Source organism: Malaya genurostris, chromosome 3 (genome assembly GCF_030247185.1).
Source record: "Malaya genurostris strain Urasoe2022 chromosome 3, Malgen_1.1, whole genome shotgun sequence".
In the NCBI taxonomy this organism is placed as follows: domain Eukaryota; kingdom Metazoa; phylum Arthropoda; class Insecta; order Diptera; family Culicidae; genus Malaya; species Malaya genurostris.
The window spans coordinates 201,278,817-201,294,573 of record NC_080572.1 but is presented as its reverse complement, the minus strand read 5'-3'; the positions used below and the strand labels follow the sequence as shown (position 1 = coordinate 201,294,573).

The 15,757-nt window shown below is 38.3% G+C and overlaps 1 protein-coding gene across 10 annotated transcripts in view; it reads left to right on the top strand.

The window, feature by feature from the left end:
* The window catches only part of LOC131436179 (protein encore), a 159,287-nt gene that overhangs the window by 85,207 nt on the left and 58,323 nt on the right, over positions 1 to 15,757 (top strand). The window lies entirely within an intron of this gene.

The window sequence follows — 15,757 nt, the reverse complement described above, 5'->3', positions numbered from 1 at the left end:
AAAATTTTCCAATCACACAATATTAAACATTCTCGCACGTAAATTTGGGTGAACTGAGACGCTCCATTCATGTGTATCTTGTAAGATGCAAAATAACCGGGGTGGTGGTGAGCTCACTTCGTCCGCGTTCCTTGTCGCAATTTTTTCAAGTAGCGATTCGTCAGAAATGTTATTGTTTCTCATCATTTCATATCTCATTGCAAACTTAAATTGTGTTGTAATTTTATCATCAGCTGTATAAATTATGTCGTATGTACGCGAAAGTGATGGCATTGTATGGGAACACGGGTGACGCCAATCGAATCCACACATTTTCTTACTAAACAGGCTGTTTTGGTGCTTGGTTTAGTTTTTATATGACCAATTAGTGACCTTTTCGATGAAATGCAAATGTGGAAAGGAAGAACGAGTTAGTTAGTTTGAGCAGAAAATGGGTTTCTGGTATGTCGAGTATGAAACTGAAATAAATCACGTTCTAAGTAGTTTTTCATTTAGAATAAATATTTCCACGTTTCACTTTTGTCTTTACGATAAATAAGTATATTTGTCGTAGAGGCAGAAGTAAAAAAATATCTAACAGATGATGTTGTAGATCTCTAGACAGTCGGCTGTTTGGAGTATCACTAATTTCGGAAAATTATTTCGTGCACTGTACTTTCTGTTAAGATCGCATTGTTTACCAAGACATATCCCAGATCTTCTCCCATCCCCTACCAACACAATGCCTCTCCCGTGATACTCGTGGAGATGCAGTGGTACCCGTGGTCTCTATAAATAACGAGTATCGAACTAATATTCCTTTCCTTTCTCAGTAGCACAGACTCTCTGTATTAATCACTTGCCAAATCAGGCCAAAACTTTACAGGTGCATTGTGAGCTCTAATGTACAGAACTTATCTTACCTAACAGCTATAGGCCTAGGGTGTCCTTTGTTGTATCAAGCATACGTCTCCACATAACTCGGTCCATGGCTGCTCGTCGCCAGCCACTCACGGCACGGATGCTTCTGAGATCAGGCTCCACTTGATCTATCTTGCTCGCTGCGCTCCTCTTCTTCTTGTACCAGTCGGATAAGATTCGAGAACCATTTTCACTGGGCTGTCGTCCGACATCCTTATGACATGCCCAGCCCATCGTAGACGTCCGGTTTTAGCTGTCCGTACGACGAGTGGTTCTCCTAGCAGCTGTTGCAATTCGTGATTCATACGCCGTCTCCATGTTCCGTCTTCCATCTGCACTCCACCATAGATGGTCCTCAGCACCTTTCTTTCGAAAACACTCAGGGCGCGTTGGTCCTCTGCCAGCATAGTCCAGGTCTCGTGGCCATAGAGAATAACCGGTCTAATGAGCGTTTTGTAGATAGTCAATTTCGTGGGGTTGCGTACTTTTCTCGATCGGAGGGTTTTTCTGAGTCCAAAGTACGCACGATTCCCTGCCAAAATACGTCTATGAATTTCTCTGCTGGTGTCATTATCGGCGGTCACCAATGAGCCCAAATACACGAACTTGTCAACCACCTCGATATCGTCACCGTCTATCAATATTCGTGCTGGGAGGCGTAGTGTTTCTTCTCTAGAGCCTCTTCCTCTCATGTATTTTGTTTTCGACGCATTTATGGCCAGTCCGATACGCCTAGCTTCAGCTTTCAGTCCGATGTAAGTTTCCATAATCTTCTCAAGGTGTCACAATATCAATATCGTCACAATATCAATATCGTCAGCGAAGTCAAAAAGTTGTACGGAGTTTCGGAAGATCGTGCCACTCGTGTCGATCCTCGCTCTTCGAATCACACCTTCCAGGGCAATATTGAACAAGATACAAGAAAGTCCATCACATTGACGTAGCCCTCTCCGAGATTCGAAGGGGTTCGAGAGCTTCCCAGATACTCGGACGTAGCACATCACTCTATCCATCGTTGCTTTGACCAATCGCGTCAGTTTATCCGGAAAACCGTATTCGTGCATTATCTGCCATAGCTGTTCTCGATCGATTGTGTCGTATGCCGCTTTGAAGTCAATGAATAGGATATGCGTGGGTACGTTGTATTCACGACACTTCTGGAGTACTTGTCTTATCGCGAATATGTGATCCGTAGTGGCGCGGGCTCCAGTGAATCCCGCTTGGTACGGCCCTACGAATTCCTTAGCTATTGGTGATAGACGACGGCAAAGGATTTGAGAGAGTATCTTGTAGGCGGCGTTGAGCAATGTGAATGAGCGGTAATTGCAACAATCTAGCTTATCGCCCTTTTTGTAGACGGGACATACCGCTCCATCCATCCATTCCTACGGTAGAATCTCCTCCTCCCAAATCTTAGAAATCATCCAGTGCAGTGCTCTAGCCAGTGCCTCTCCTCCATGTTTGAGCAGCTCGCCTGGTAACTGGTCATTGCCCGCGGCTTTGGTGTTCCTCAGCTTGCCAATCTCCTCACTTATCTCCGTCAGATCAGGCGCTGGGAATCTGTCGTCGGCTGTGCGTGCACCCAGATTGATTCCTGTGTCGTTCTCTGTATCCTGTGCTTCGCCATTCGTCATAATACTGCTTCCACCTGTCGATTGATTGGCTACCACCCAATCACGCGCTGGCGCATCTTGCCCAACACTACAAATCCTGTTCCTAGAACGTTGGTTGTGCCGCTGCTCTGGTAGAAGGTAGCCGCTCGATGCCCACTTTTCCACACCTTCTGTCCCGTCCAACAAAGTTCCTGCAGTGCTACGACATCGAAGCCGCGGATTTGAAGCTCATCATGCAGCATTCGGTCGTATCCTGGGAAGCCAAGCGATTTGCAGTTCCATGTGCCAAGCTTCCAATCGTAGTCCTTATTTCGTCGCGTAGGTCTTTGCCGATTATTCCGAGTCATATTTATATCCTGATTATTCGTAACAAGTGTTTTCCGGGAGGCTTGTTAGGCCTGCACCAACCGCCTGTCTCGCCGGAGGGCCATCATATCAGCACTGTTTAGAGTCCCACACTGACATAAGGACGGTAATCAGCCGCTCCTAACATGGAGAACAGACGCTGTTTCGAGCCGCTCCAACATGGGGAACAGACGCTCGGGTAGGCTCGCTCTCTGTAAAGAGAAGGCAAGCCCCCCCTTCTCTGTCAGCATACGACCAAGGTCCAACCGGAGTTGGTTACCCGATCTTTTCTATGGTTACTCGTACCCCAGCCCAGGTATGGATAGGAGTTACTGGACAAGAGGCTAAAAACCACATTGGGGCCTGAATTGTGCATTGTCCAGTCGTTTACCAACCAGTACAGAAGAAAACGTTTATTTAGACATCCCTACTCTTGCATTTGGGAATCCATAGTTATGTTTGTCGTGATACCCTGGGTTTTTTTTTCGCAGCTGCAAATATCTTTGTCAAATCATGAGCTTTCTGAAGATACTTAATCCACCTAGTGGTGAGATAATACCTTTCTCTTTCATCGAAATAGTCGTATTAAAATATTTGTAGCCATTTTATTAAGATAATTTCCGACACTAATTTGGGCTCATTTTTCACTAACTTATTTAGATTGATTCAGGTAGATTACAAAAACAAGCTTCAATGTTTATGTCACATATTCGGCACCATTTCTCAGACTAAGCGTATACATTCGAACGTGATTGTAGGTCACTATCTTAAATAATTATACGAATAGTTAAAAATCCTTTTGTCGATTACGATTATATCTCCGAAACTTGCAATGTCAGCCATAAATTTTCGAAATCGACCCACAGCGGTTTATGCTGAACCGACAGGTCGGAGGTAGCAGTGCAACATAAACTACTACGCACTGATGAGTCTAAGAAGAAACGTGAACTTAACTAAAATTATTGCTATCGATTAATCCTATATATGAAAATTGCGCGGTAATGTGCTTTGTTTACGTCACTTATGCTATTATATCACCGGAACCGTAAGTGACAGACATTTGATCTTCGATCCTAATAATTGGTCTGATAGTAGTTTTCAAATGAGCCTAAACTTGCGGAATTCGGCTCAGCCATCTCCGAGAAAATAAAGCGGTAAAAAACAACGCACTATGCCGGTTATGTCATTTATACCATTTATTATAGGTTCAGCCATCTTCGAAAAAATTGAGCGGTAAACAAATTCATTTAAAGGTGCAAAGTGAACAAAAGTGAAAATGTTATCGATTTTGATCTTATCCACCGTGTGCAGGGAGCGTTTGATTTTCTTCTTTGAAAGCTGAAAATGGTTTCTGAGTACTAGTATAGAACCTTAGAAAGGTTTAGAATATGGATTGATATGTTCAGTAAATCTATGTTTAGTTTTCTGTTGAAGATCCTCAACTGTGAATTTCATAATAGGATCACTAGAATGTTGATATTGACGTCGACGGAGCGACAGTTGAAGATTGGCGATGATAGGAGAATTAAATTTAGCTTGAACTTTTGGAACTGATAAACTACTAACTTCAATCATGTAATGATTTAAATAACATGTTTCTGTACCGATACTTCCCAAAACAATTTCAAGTATTACAGTTCTTTTGGTATGAGATCCGTATCCTAGACGATTAGCTCCAAGGTGGTAGCATATAGAACTAGTTGAATAAATCATTGCTCTTTTTGAAATCCTGAATGAATGTATTGGAAGATTATCTGAATCAAAGTTTGTTCGAGTAATTAGTGCACTACAAATGTTAAATTGAAAATCAATTGTAGAAGGATTTATCATAGAAGATAAACTAGCTAGGCTATTTTGAAGTAGAACTGTCTGGAAACCATTATGAAGAACTAATGCCTTCTAGACATTATTGTAGTTATTGCACGAGAGATGTAATGGAAGTGACATGACCGGATGGCTCGAATACGAATAAATACAGTTATTTTGAGATTAATCAATCTGTATTGTGAACCTGGAATTATTGAACTGAATTTTAGAGCTGACAGTTAGAACTGAATTCTTGACCTGAATTCTGAAACTTAATTTTGATGCTAGATCCTGGGACTGAATTCTGAACCTGAACACTGGAACTGAATTCTGGATCTGGATTGCTGAACGGATCACTGAACCTGCGAATTATGAAACTGAATTCGAGGCCAGGGTTCTTTTTATTATTTTTTCATATAATTCATTTATACCCAACTTTAAGGCCATGATTCGAATTCAGCACTGAACTTTGAACTAGAATCCTAGCACTGACCTCTGGACCTTCTGAACCTTCTGATCTGCAGCTGAATTTTAGTTATAAAATTTCGGTTCAGAATAAAATTTTCAATTTCGGATCAAGAATTTGGCTCCGAAATTCAGTTCTAAAATCTAGGTTTGGAATTTAGTTAAAATATCTTCAGAATCTAGTTCCTGAATTAAACTTTTGTATCCAAACTATTTACCTGCGTTCTGGAAATAAATCCTGAACCTATTCAGGAATCCATTTTTGAACTGAATTTTACTTTCATAACTCCGATCCAAATTCAGAAATCATTTAAAAAATTTTGTTCCAAAAGCCAATCCAATCAATTTCTGTGTCCTTACTGTGTCATAATCCATGTCATATGATCTCTCCTTACTGTGTCATAATCCTCGAACATTCACATTATTGTTTTCATGTTCCATATAGTGCATATTGTTATTGACAGTAGCAAATTCATTAGCGTTGCATTCATAATTAAATTTAATGTATATTACATTATTCTTTTTTTTGCTGTTGTGCACCTGTTTTAAATCGAGGTGTATTTGCTTCTTAAGCACAGTTTCAACTTATTGTGCCAATGGTCGACAGACAGTCCATTTAAAGTCAACAACAGTATTGTGTTTTATCGACAGTGTCACCTTTTGTTCACCATTCATTAATTTCGATATTGTCTTATTGTTTACAAACTGTATTCCAGTTCCAGCCGTCTCGGCCGCAAGCTGTTTATTTAGTTGACTGTCTCGCGGCCTAACCTTGATGAAATCGGTTTGTTAGTTATTGCCATTTATTCTTACATCTTCGCACTCGATCAATGACACAATAGTAGTTTTCAAACCAGCCTAACATTGTTGACATCATGAGTTTTTATCAACAATTCAAATCCAAAAAAACTAAAATTAAAAAAAACTACAGTTTATGTTGCTATATTTTTATTTTAAACTTGTTTCAAAGCCAACATTTCACATTATTTTGATTAGTGCCTCTTGGAAAGTGAAGAATTTTTTTGGTTTATACATACAGTTTCCGAGTTACAACAAAAGAACGAAAGTACATGTAAAAAATAAATCCCTCCTCCCCCTTTCAAAAAATACTCTATAATCGATTTAGTCTCTTCATCTTTGAGAAACAAATTGTTTGCTTCAGTATAGAAGCAAAGTTTCATCCAAATCGGAGCCTGATGACTGATGATCCATTTCTGAAAAATTCACTTGCCAATATTCTAATGAACAATTTTATGAAAATGAAATACCATTAGTTGTGCAACCAAAAAAGCCCAATTGGTTTACTGCATGACACAATACTTTTGAATCGAATATTCGTTTTTAAATCTACTCTAAAATTACAAAACCAAAAAAATAAATGCAACCGATTGTTACCCTTTTGCGATCATCTGCTTTCATAAAAAAAATATTCCCACAATATTTACTCGCCCATCCCACGGTACGGACTGACAGCAGCCATCAAACGAAAGAAACATAGATTTCCATCACCATCAACTGTCGCACGTTTCTCTCCAACGATGAAAGAATTGTTCAAACTTCATGACCATCTGTCAAGTTTACATAGGTGAGACAAATGAATAATAAACTCAATGGTAACGCTCACGATTCCATTTTCATTCTGTTTCCATTAGGTTCGTGTTCCTGAAGTAAGAATGTATCATCAGACGGACGATAGGTTGTTTAGAAACAAAAAAATATTGGTGGAGCTCACTGTGCTGGTTTTAGTTTTTTGGACTCACATACGTATAGGACACTTGTATCAATAGAGTCTCATTTGTCGATTTTCTACATTATTTTGATAATTATTTGTCCATATCTTTTGACACAAAATTGACTTCGTTGGCTCGGTACCACTCCGACACGTTTCGAGCGTTGTGGCAAGATGCTAGATCGCCCCAAAACAAAGTTGATCTTTATGCTCCCTTATGACTAGCAAGAAATGCTCCTTAAGTCACTCTTCCATCGAAATAGCACCGTTGATTGATGGAAGCTTTTATATCGCCACAATCGCAAATCTCCAGCTAGACCAGGAACTTTTTTACTAATTGCGATGATTACATTAAACATGTAATTAAGCACCCTTTACCCTTCTTGGACTTTTCAGCGGCATCTCGAACTGTTGTTGAACTGTTGCACCACTATCCTGATCAATTCACTGTCGTTTGGATTACACTCCAAAAAAATTGAATTTTACAGGTGAGTTAATCCGTCATACGATGTAATTCATAAAAACCTAATTTGTCAAATGACGGAGAATTTTATTTGTAATGACTTAATGTTAGATGAGCTTGAATTTTACTGGTTTCGACTGTAAGGTGCGACTGTATGAATTTAAATGCACTTTTTACCAACCAAGCAGATGCATGCTTCTGTGGCTCAGTCGATTAACAGACGTACTTGCGATCCAATGATTCTTGGTTCAAGTCGCGGCGGCTGCTAGAAGTATTATATTTTTTTTTATTTCAATGAATTTCATGTCATGGAGTTTTAGACACAATATTAAATGTTCTTCCACGTAAATTTGCGTGAGCTGCGACGCTCCATTTATGTGCATCTAATAAGATGTAAAATCACAGGATTTTTTTTAAGTGTGTACTTTCAAAATCACTCGCTTTTGTTGCATGAATAACTGTGAAATTTGATAAATGTAAACAAAACTCTTTGAATAAACTTTACTCAAATATTCAAGTTTCTTACGATTGAAAAGTTACAGAAAATTTTCGGTGTTCCATTTTTATCGAATACACCCTTTATAGAAACGAGTAATCTTCGTTTCCTGCTTAAAGTGATCTGAATAATCAATATTTCCGGACAGCTTAAATATCTTACAAACCTGCAATTATTTCGATCCATAGATAAAGTCAATCCATAAACGCGCTTTCATGTGACAGACAGACGTCAGTTAGTTGGAGGTTGAGACGTCAGTCTCACGAAAGGTTAAAATTAAGGTATTTCCAGATTTGGCACCCCATTGTATTCGTTCTTAATTTTTGTGTGAAGCTTTATAGTCTGGTTTTGTTCCCATATCGTGTCCGGTTTAACCCCGCGGTTGCAGCAATATTGGAGTGGTAAATTCTGTGCGACTTAGTACGAAAACTAATGCATTTTTTTTTCCAAATCACAAATTAGGAATTGTAGCTAAAGGTTGAATCTACACAACGGTACACATAACTTGAGTAAAAACTAGTTGCAATGGATATTTTTTTCAATTCCCAAAAGGCATCCGGTTTAGCCCCGGTCTCCTTTATGTTTTCAAAACACTTTTCTTGAGATATTTAAGTCAATTATAAAAGGATAGTTTTGCCAACAAATGACTTAATAACCAAAAATGTTATATTATATACATATTAGTAATTATGTACATACTTCCATTTGAATAGAAATGATAAATATATTCTGATATTAACGTATTAAATATAACTTGCAAAATCAGTTTAAAATAAACTATCTTATCTAAAAAAGGTAATATTAATAGTGCTTTGAATCTAGAAACTTGGCTGTTGAGATAAATGATAAGATAAAGGGTGATTTTTAGGGGGCGGCCCGTTTGGCATAATGCCATTTGTCATAATAATAATTGGATATGCAATATATTATTCTTATGCGAAATTTCATTTGTGTTTCGATCGAGTGATGTTTTACAAGAAAAACTCGAACGAAATGTGTGAATTTTATATTCGATCCAAATATTTCGATAATATTAGGTGAATTAGCACTTTTTTATTTATAAAATTCTTTAGTAAATAGCACACTATCATTTTATATAAGCAACTCACTTAGTGCTAGCACAATATTCTGTTCGTCATAGAAGGTTCAGGTCAAGACGGCCGAGGGCCGCTAGTGCGCTGTCTAGTTGAGGGCGTTTGCCCGGATTACCCAAACCTATGAGGGGCTATCCCTCAGTAAATTCTGAATGAGCGGCAGCGAGGTTGGACAGCAGGCCTCTGAAAACGATGAGGCGTAGCCACATTAAACCTTTCAAAAACACTGTAAATTAGAACAAAATCTATTAAGTAGCATGTGGATCTGTTATGCCAAATAACTGTTATGCCAAATGATCATTGTGTCAAACAATCATTATGCAAAATAAACATTATGCCAAACGTTATTATGCCAAACCTGGTAGCCCCGATTTTTTAAGAGGTATCAGGAATCAGAACAAATTGGCTCAAATGGCACGTTCCCCTTGATATTTGGAGATTTGTGCCTTGCCATCAATTTGTTTTTAGCATCATTTTCCCGATATATAAGAGGGAAGAATTGAAAGGAAATGGTAAGGGTTGGACTAGGAGGATGGGAAAAATTGACGACACAAAAACACATAAAAGCAGAAGTAAATTCTGCACCCCTAAGGGATGCTGAACAATCTGCTGAGGATCACATTTAGTGGAAGCAGAAGTAAATTCTGAACCTCTAAGAGGTCCCGAACAGTCTGCTGTTAATAAAACCTTCAACCCCCGAGAGGATTTAGAGATCTTACAAAAGCGACACCATTCTGCACTCCCGGAAGAATGCAGAACGATTCGCAGTATGTACGAGCAGAAGTAAATTCGGTACCCCATAAAGGATGCCAAACAATCTGCTAAACCCTATTTAAGGTGAATACAGAAGAGATTCATTCACTCCAGGAAGAACGATGAACCCTTCTGACTATAGCTCCTTACCACATTGGGTGAGAAACGAGAGAATATCCCTCAATTTCAGCTCCGCATACACAGACTCAACCATGTATGGAGAACCAAAAACCCGGATACGTAGCTGCGTCAATGCGGTACAGTTACATATCAGATGATATGAAGTACCATAATCGCATTCACACAAATCACACGAATAATATTATTATGCCAAACCTGGTAGCCCCGATTTTTTAAGAGGTATAGGATTTGATTTGAAAAAAAAAACACATAAAATTTGGGAACATTGATGAAATCTTTAGAAGGCCCATGCACAAGGTCTTATTTTGGCACACTCTCTCCGACATATCGGCCGGTTTCCACGAATAATGCCACCGGCCAATAATCCTCACCAAACAGTGACTTTTTTGGAGTTGCATTGGTAGCTCTTGCCATGCTTCTGGATGGTGTTCACTTCAGATGCGGCAATTTTGCTTGTTGACGTATTCATTCAACCAGAAATTAGCTTCGTCGCTGAACACAATTTTCCGATAAAAAGTGGATCTTCTTCATGGTTCATGATTATATTATAGACCAAACTGAATAAGTTTGACAATGACACGATTTACGTGTGATCTGTCAAAAACAGTGTTGCTAAAAAATACCAGCAAAAACAACTTCGTTTATAAATCTAAAATTGTCCGAAACTGTGAGCAAAGGAAATCTACGTGTCATACCTGTAGATCGAACCTGCTCAAATTTGCAAAAAAAATACGTTGTCACAATGAAATATATCCATCCATTCACGGAACTTGAGTCGTATTCTTCATTCGGTATGCAAAGAGCAAGCGTAACCGCCCTCCAAGGAGCTGTTATTGATTAATAAATTCCAGCTGTGATTTCGTGACAAAAAGCGGTTCGCTTTTCTTCGTCCACGATAGTTAGTTTTTTTTCTTTCTTCTCCTTTTCTTGCTGATGCGGGGAATTTCCCAGGATTGACGATGGCTGCGGAATTGAAATGAATTTCCGCTAGCCGCAGTCTCCTATACGCTTCGTGCGATGGAAAAGCACAAAAGGATGCCTTCCGAGGCCTTGAAATGTCATGTACGGACGTGCAGAGGAAGGTTAGAAACATCTTTCATATAGAAGTACCAACACGTGCAAAGCATCAACAATCACGGGTTGGAACTACAAAATGTTAAGAACCAAAACACCAATAAATTACAGGTTGGTGCCTGGCCGAAGTTCTGTCAAAGCACGTGTAGTATGGAAGACTTTGCTAGGAAATGCTTTTGTGAATTTCGTGAATTATAATATGATGAATGAGAGTTAGTCACTATAAGCTATTAAAATTCCATCATCATTTCTTTCATGACACTACTGCTAATTACTCGAGTTTTGCTTTGTATCATTGCGCGTGTAATAGCGCTTGCGTGTATGGCAAAACGTACCTCTAAATAGTACACAGTTCGAAAAAATCTTGTGATTTTACATCTCATAAATGGAGCGTCGTATTTCACACGAATTTATATTCAAGAACATGGAAAATTGTGTGATTTGAAAATTTATTTATTTATTTATTTATTCATTTATTTATTTATTTATTTATTTATTTATTTATTTATTTGTTTATTTATTTATTTATTTATTTATTTATTTTTTTATTTTTTTATTTTTTTATTTATTTATTTATTTATTTATTTATTTGGGAGCAAGGAAAAGCCCGGTGGAGATGAAATTTGGCAATCTCTCTCTCCAGCAGGCATAAAAAAGCAAAGCCTTGGTATTACATTCCTGTAGTGGAATTTGACCTTCTGTTTCAAAAGACTTCGCAGCCGATTCAGAGTGTACAGAACCAGTGCATGGCTGGTGCTACGATTCTACTGACACTACGAATCCTTCCAGGTCGGGGCTCGAACATACGACAACTGGACCAGCGCCCTATGCATTGAACCGCCAACCCGGGACAAGGCATAAAACTTCCTCATTGTTTCTATCAACAGATTACAATGATCCAACAGATACATTTAGGCTTAACACTAGAATTAAAACTAACAGTTTACATGGATTGAAATCAAATTGGGATAAAAAACAAAAGATCGATAGAAACAGTGCGACTTGAACTGAGAATCATTAGATCACAAAGCACGCCATTTAATGGATTAGTGTGGGGTCACAGATGCTCATATCTGCTTGATAAATAACTGATACATAGAAATCCATACATCGGCACTTGGTAGCCGAGTGCACATTGCACTCGGAGCTTGTAAAATTCTGTTCGAATTTAATATTGCGTCATTGGACATGTTAAGTACAGTTATGAGTTGTATCGTCTAAAGAATTATGTCACCTGTAAAGTTCATAATTCACCTTCTCAAGTTATTTGGAATAAAACTTTAGTTATTCATATAATTTTACATGGATATTTCACAATTGAGTTTACTTTTCTATTCGTATGTCAAGGACCGAAACACCATTCAGTGTAAATTATCAGTACCAAGCATCTTTTGGGTAAATGAAAAGGTTGAGACGCATAAAACCGATCCGCTCATGCAGCTCAAGCATAGCCGATGGAGAATAAGTCGGAATCGGATCGGTCTAATACGGATTAACCTCAAGTTAGTACAAATTGAGTTTGTGTTGAAAATCAACCCAAATTTGTGTCAAAAATTATTCTAACGAAAAAAGTATATTTCAATTAGACCAGTAATTCCTACTTTTTTGGTTGAATGCCCATTTTGAATATATTATTCGTTCTACTGCCCACCAGTATGAATTAAAAAATCCGGTGGCAATCGATTCATAATTTTTACCTAAACTTGAGATTCAAATATAAAATAGATAGGAATGGTACAAGAGAATAATTTTCTTCCCAATCCTAGACGGTAGATCCTATCGGGTAAGCGAAGTAGAAATCAATAGAGACACAACAAAATCTCAAATTTTTGCTTGTGAAATTGGATCACAGGGGATAAACTTAAATTCTTCTTCAAGATTTTCTTCTACCGGGCAGTCTTCTTAATTATGTTATTTGGTTTAAATTGCCGCAAAATGTCTACCATATCGATTTTGATTGGTTCTTTCCGACAAGCATTAACTGAGAAAGACGAAAAATATAAAATGAAAAGACGAATAGGTATTCTAGATTGGAATCAGTTATAAAATTAAAACGGAAAAGTTTACCTAGGCAGGTGTCAGTAGTATAGTGTGGTTAACAACTACACTGGGGTCTCTTTTTACGTGTTTTTTATGCGGTTTCTTTTTACGCGGATTTTCGAAGTTACGCGGTTTTTTTACGCGGATTTAACAAGTTACGCGGCTTTACCTTTTTTTATAAATATAAAAAATAGGTATAGAATTCGCTCAAACTTTAGAAAAATTTTCCGAGGCCCGGAGGGCCGAGTGTTATATACCAATCGATTCAGCTCGACGAACTGAGCAAAGCAACTACTTACAGCAATAAATGCTGGAAGAACATAATACCCATATACCATTCAAAGCAGTTCGTCGAGATCAGCAAATGCGTGTGTGCTAAATAATTTCACTCAATTCTCTCGGAGATGATTCAGCCGTGTTCTACAAACTCAGATTCCTATGAAAAGTGGTATGCTCCCAAACAAGGTTCCTGAATTACGTTTGGATCCGACTTCTGGTTCCGGAGCTACAGGATGATATGTGAAACGAAATTAAAAAAGTGTTACCGATCTAAGATTCAAATGAAATCTAGGAACCATAAAAGATCAAAAGGAAAGCTCTTAAGATCCTATAAAACATCTCGCTTTTTAGTCAGATCCAACTTCCGGTTTAGGGGATACAGGGTGATTAGTATGAAAATGTCAATTTCACATAAATTTAACAGGTTTATCGGGTTTGTAGATTTGGATAGTCGATAACCAAATAAACTTATTTCAGTTTTAGTGAAATTCAGTTTTCGATTTGAAAGGTACCCGAAAATTCAATTCGCGCTACGATTTTTAAAAAAGACTGCACTGATTTTCAAACATTTTGAGTCAAATGTAAACTATACAACTCCTCAGGTTTATTTATCAGACAGCGGCTACACCGATTTTCAGACTCCGGTTCCAGTATTGAATAATTTCTCAAATCTCAATCGTTTTCTCAAAAAAGGCCAAATCGAATTAAAAAAAACAAATTAACGGATTTATGGTCCCATACAAAATTAATGAAATTTATCCGATTCTGTAATTACAGGGTAATGAGTTTTTAAAATGCATACCGATACACAAGATAACAATCCAAAAAAGCTTCAAAGTTGGACTTAAAACTATTGCAATTTATTTGTCATAATAATTTATGGCCATACGAATCGTTTTAGGTTATGCTGGTTCCTGAATATCGGCACTAGAAGTACCGCAAATAATGACGAAAAACTCTAAAGTGGAATTAACTTCGACATCTCATGGATGAATCATGATCAATCAATCGATTATTACACTTTATATTCAAATTCGATCCGATTTGCAGTTTCGTTATTACAGAGTAATGAGTGAATAGAACTTTATTTATTTAGGTATAATCAACAGACACAATATGGTCCTAATGATAATTTCTAGTAATATATAAAAAATTTCCAAGTATCCTACTGCGTGATAGATTGAAGTCAAATCCTGATGAAACGCGGTTGAATGATCTCTGCAAGCCAATAATAGCATTGTTAGCACCGTAGTTAGTTCGTCGTAAAGGAAGTCGAAGAAATGCACTGTTGCGAAGAGCCCGGGGTCGGACGTTGATATTAATTTCGCGGAGCAAAGCAGGGCAGTCAATCCTATCGGTCAAAACATCCGCTATCAGTGAAGCACGTGCCACATCTCGACGAACTTGTAGTGTATCGAGACCGATTAATAACCCGCGACTTTCGTAGCTTGGTAGTTGGTGAGGATTGTTCCACGGTAAGCGCCGTAGGGCGAAGCGAATGTATCTGCGTTGTATCGATTCGATTCTATGAGCTCCGTTTATGTAGTGAGGGTTCCAAACGACAGAACAGTACTCCAAGGATGAACGAACAAGCGAGCAAAACAGAGATTTTAAACAGTGCACGTCTGTAAAATGTTTAGCCATCCTCATAACAAATCCTAGGTTGCGAGAAGCTTTAGAAACGATATAGCTGATGTGTTGCTTGAATGTCAGTTGCTCATCGAGAAAGACACCAAGGTCTTTAACACACGTCGTTCTGACTATCGGGGATCCTTCCAGAAAGTAATCAAAATGAAATGGCTCTTTCTTCTTCGAGAATGTGATGGTCGAGCATTTGTCAGGATTCAATTTCATACGGTTTACTTTACACCACTCGGCGAAGCTCAACAACTGTCGTTGAAGAAAACCTGCATCTTCTGGGCTTCGAATGTAATAGTAGATCTTAACGTCATCGGCAAACGATAGACGAGGGCCCTCTAGAGTAAAGTTGACGTCGTTGAAATACAGTAAAAATATTAAAGGCCCGAGATGACTACCCTGCGGAATTCCGGACGAAGCGATAAACTCATTGGAAACGTGATCGCCGATTTTCACTGCTAAACGACGATCTACAAGATATGACTGCAGCCACCGAAGGATGCTAGAGCCGAATCCAAGTCTTTCCAATTTAGCAATTGTTATATTGTGATTTATTATATCAAAGGCAGCAGAGAGATCGGTGTAAATAGCGTCTGTTTGTAAGCCTTTTGACATACCATCAGTCACGTAGCACATGAATGACAATAGGTTGGTGGTTGTGGAGCGCTTGGGCATAAAACCATGTTGAGTGTCAACAATATATTGCTTGCAGTGGTTGAAAATCGGTGCCAGAATAACCTTTTCAAACAGTTTAGGAACTGCACTAAGCGATGTGATGCCACGGTAATTGTTCACGTCTTTTTTGTCACCTTTCTTATACACTGGGAACATAAAAGAAGATTTCCATAAGTTGGGAAAAACTTCTTTAGAGAGTGACATCCGAAATAGTCGACAAAGGGGAGCAATTACACCAGTCGAGCA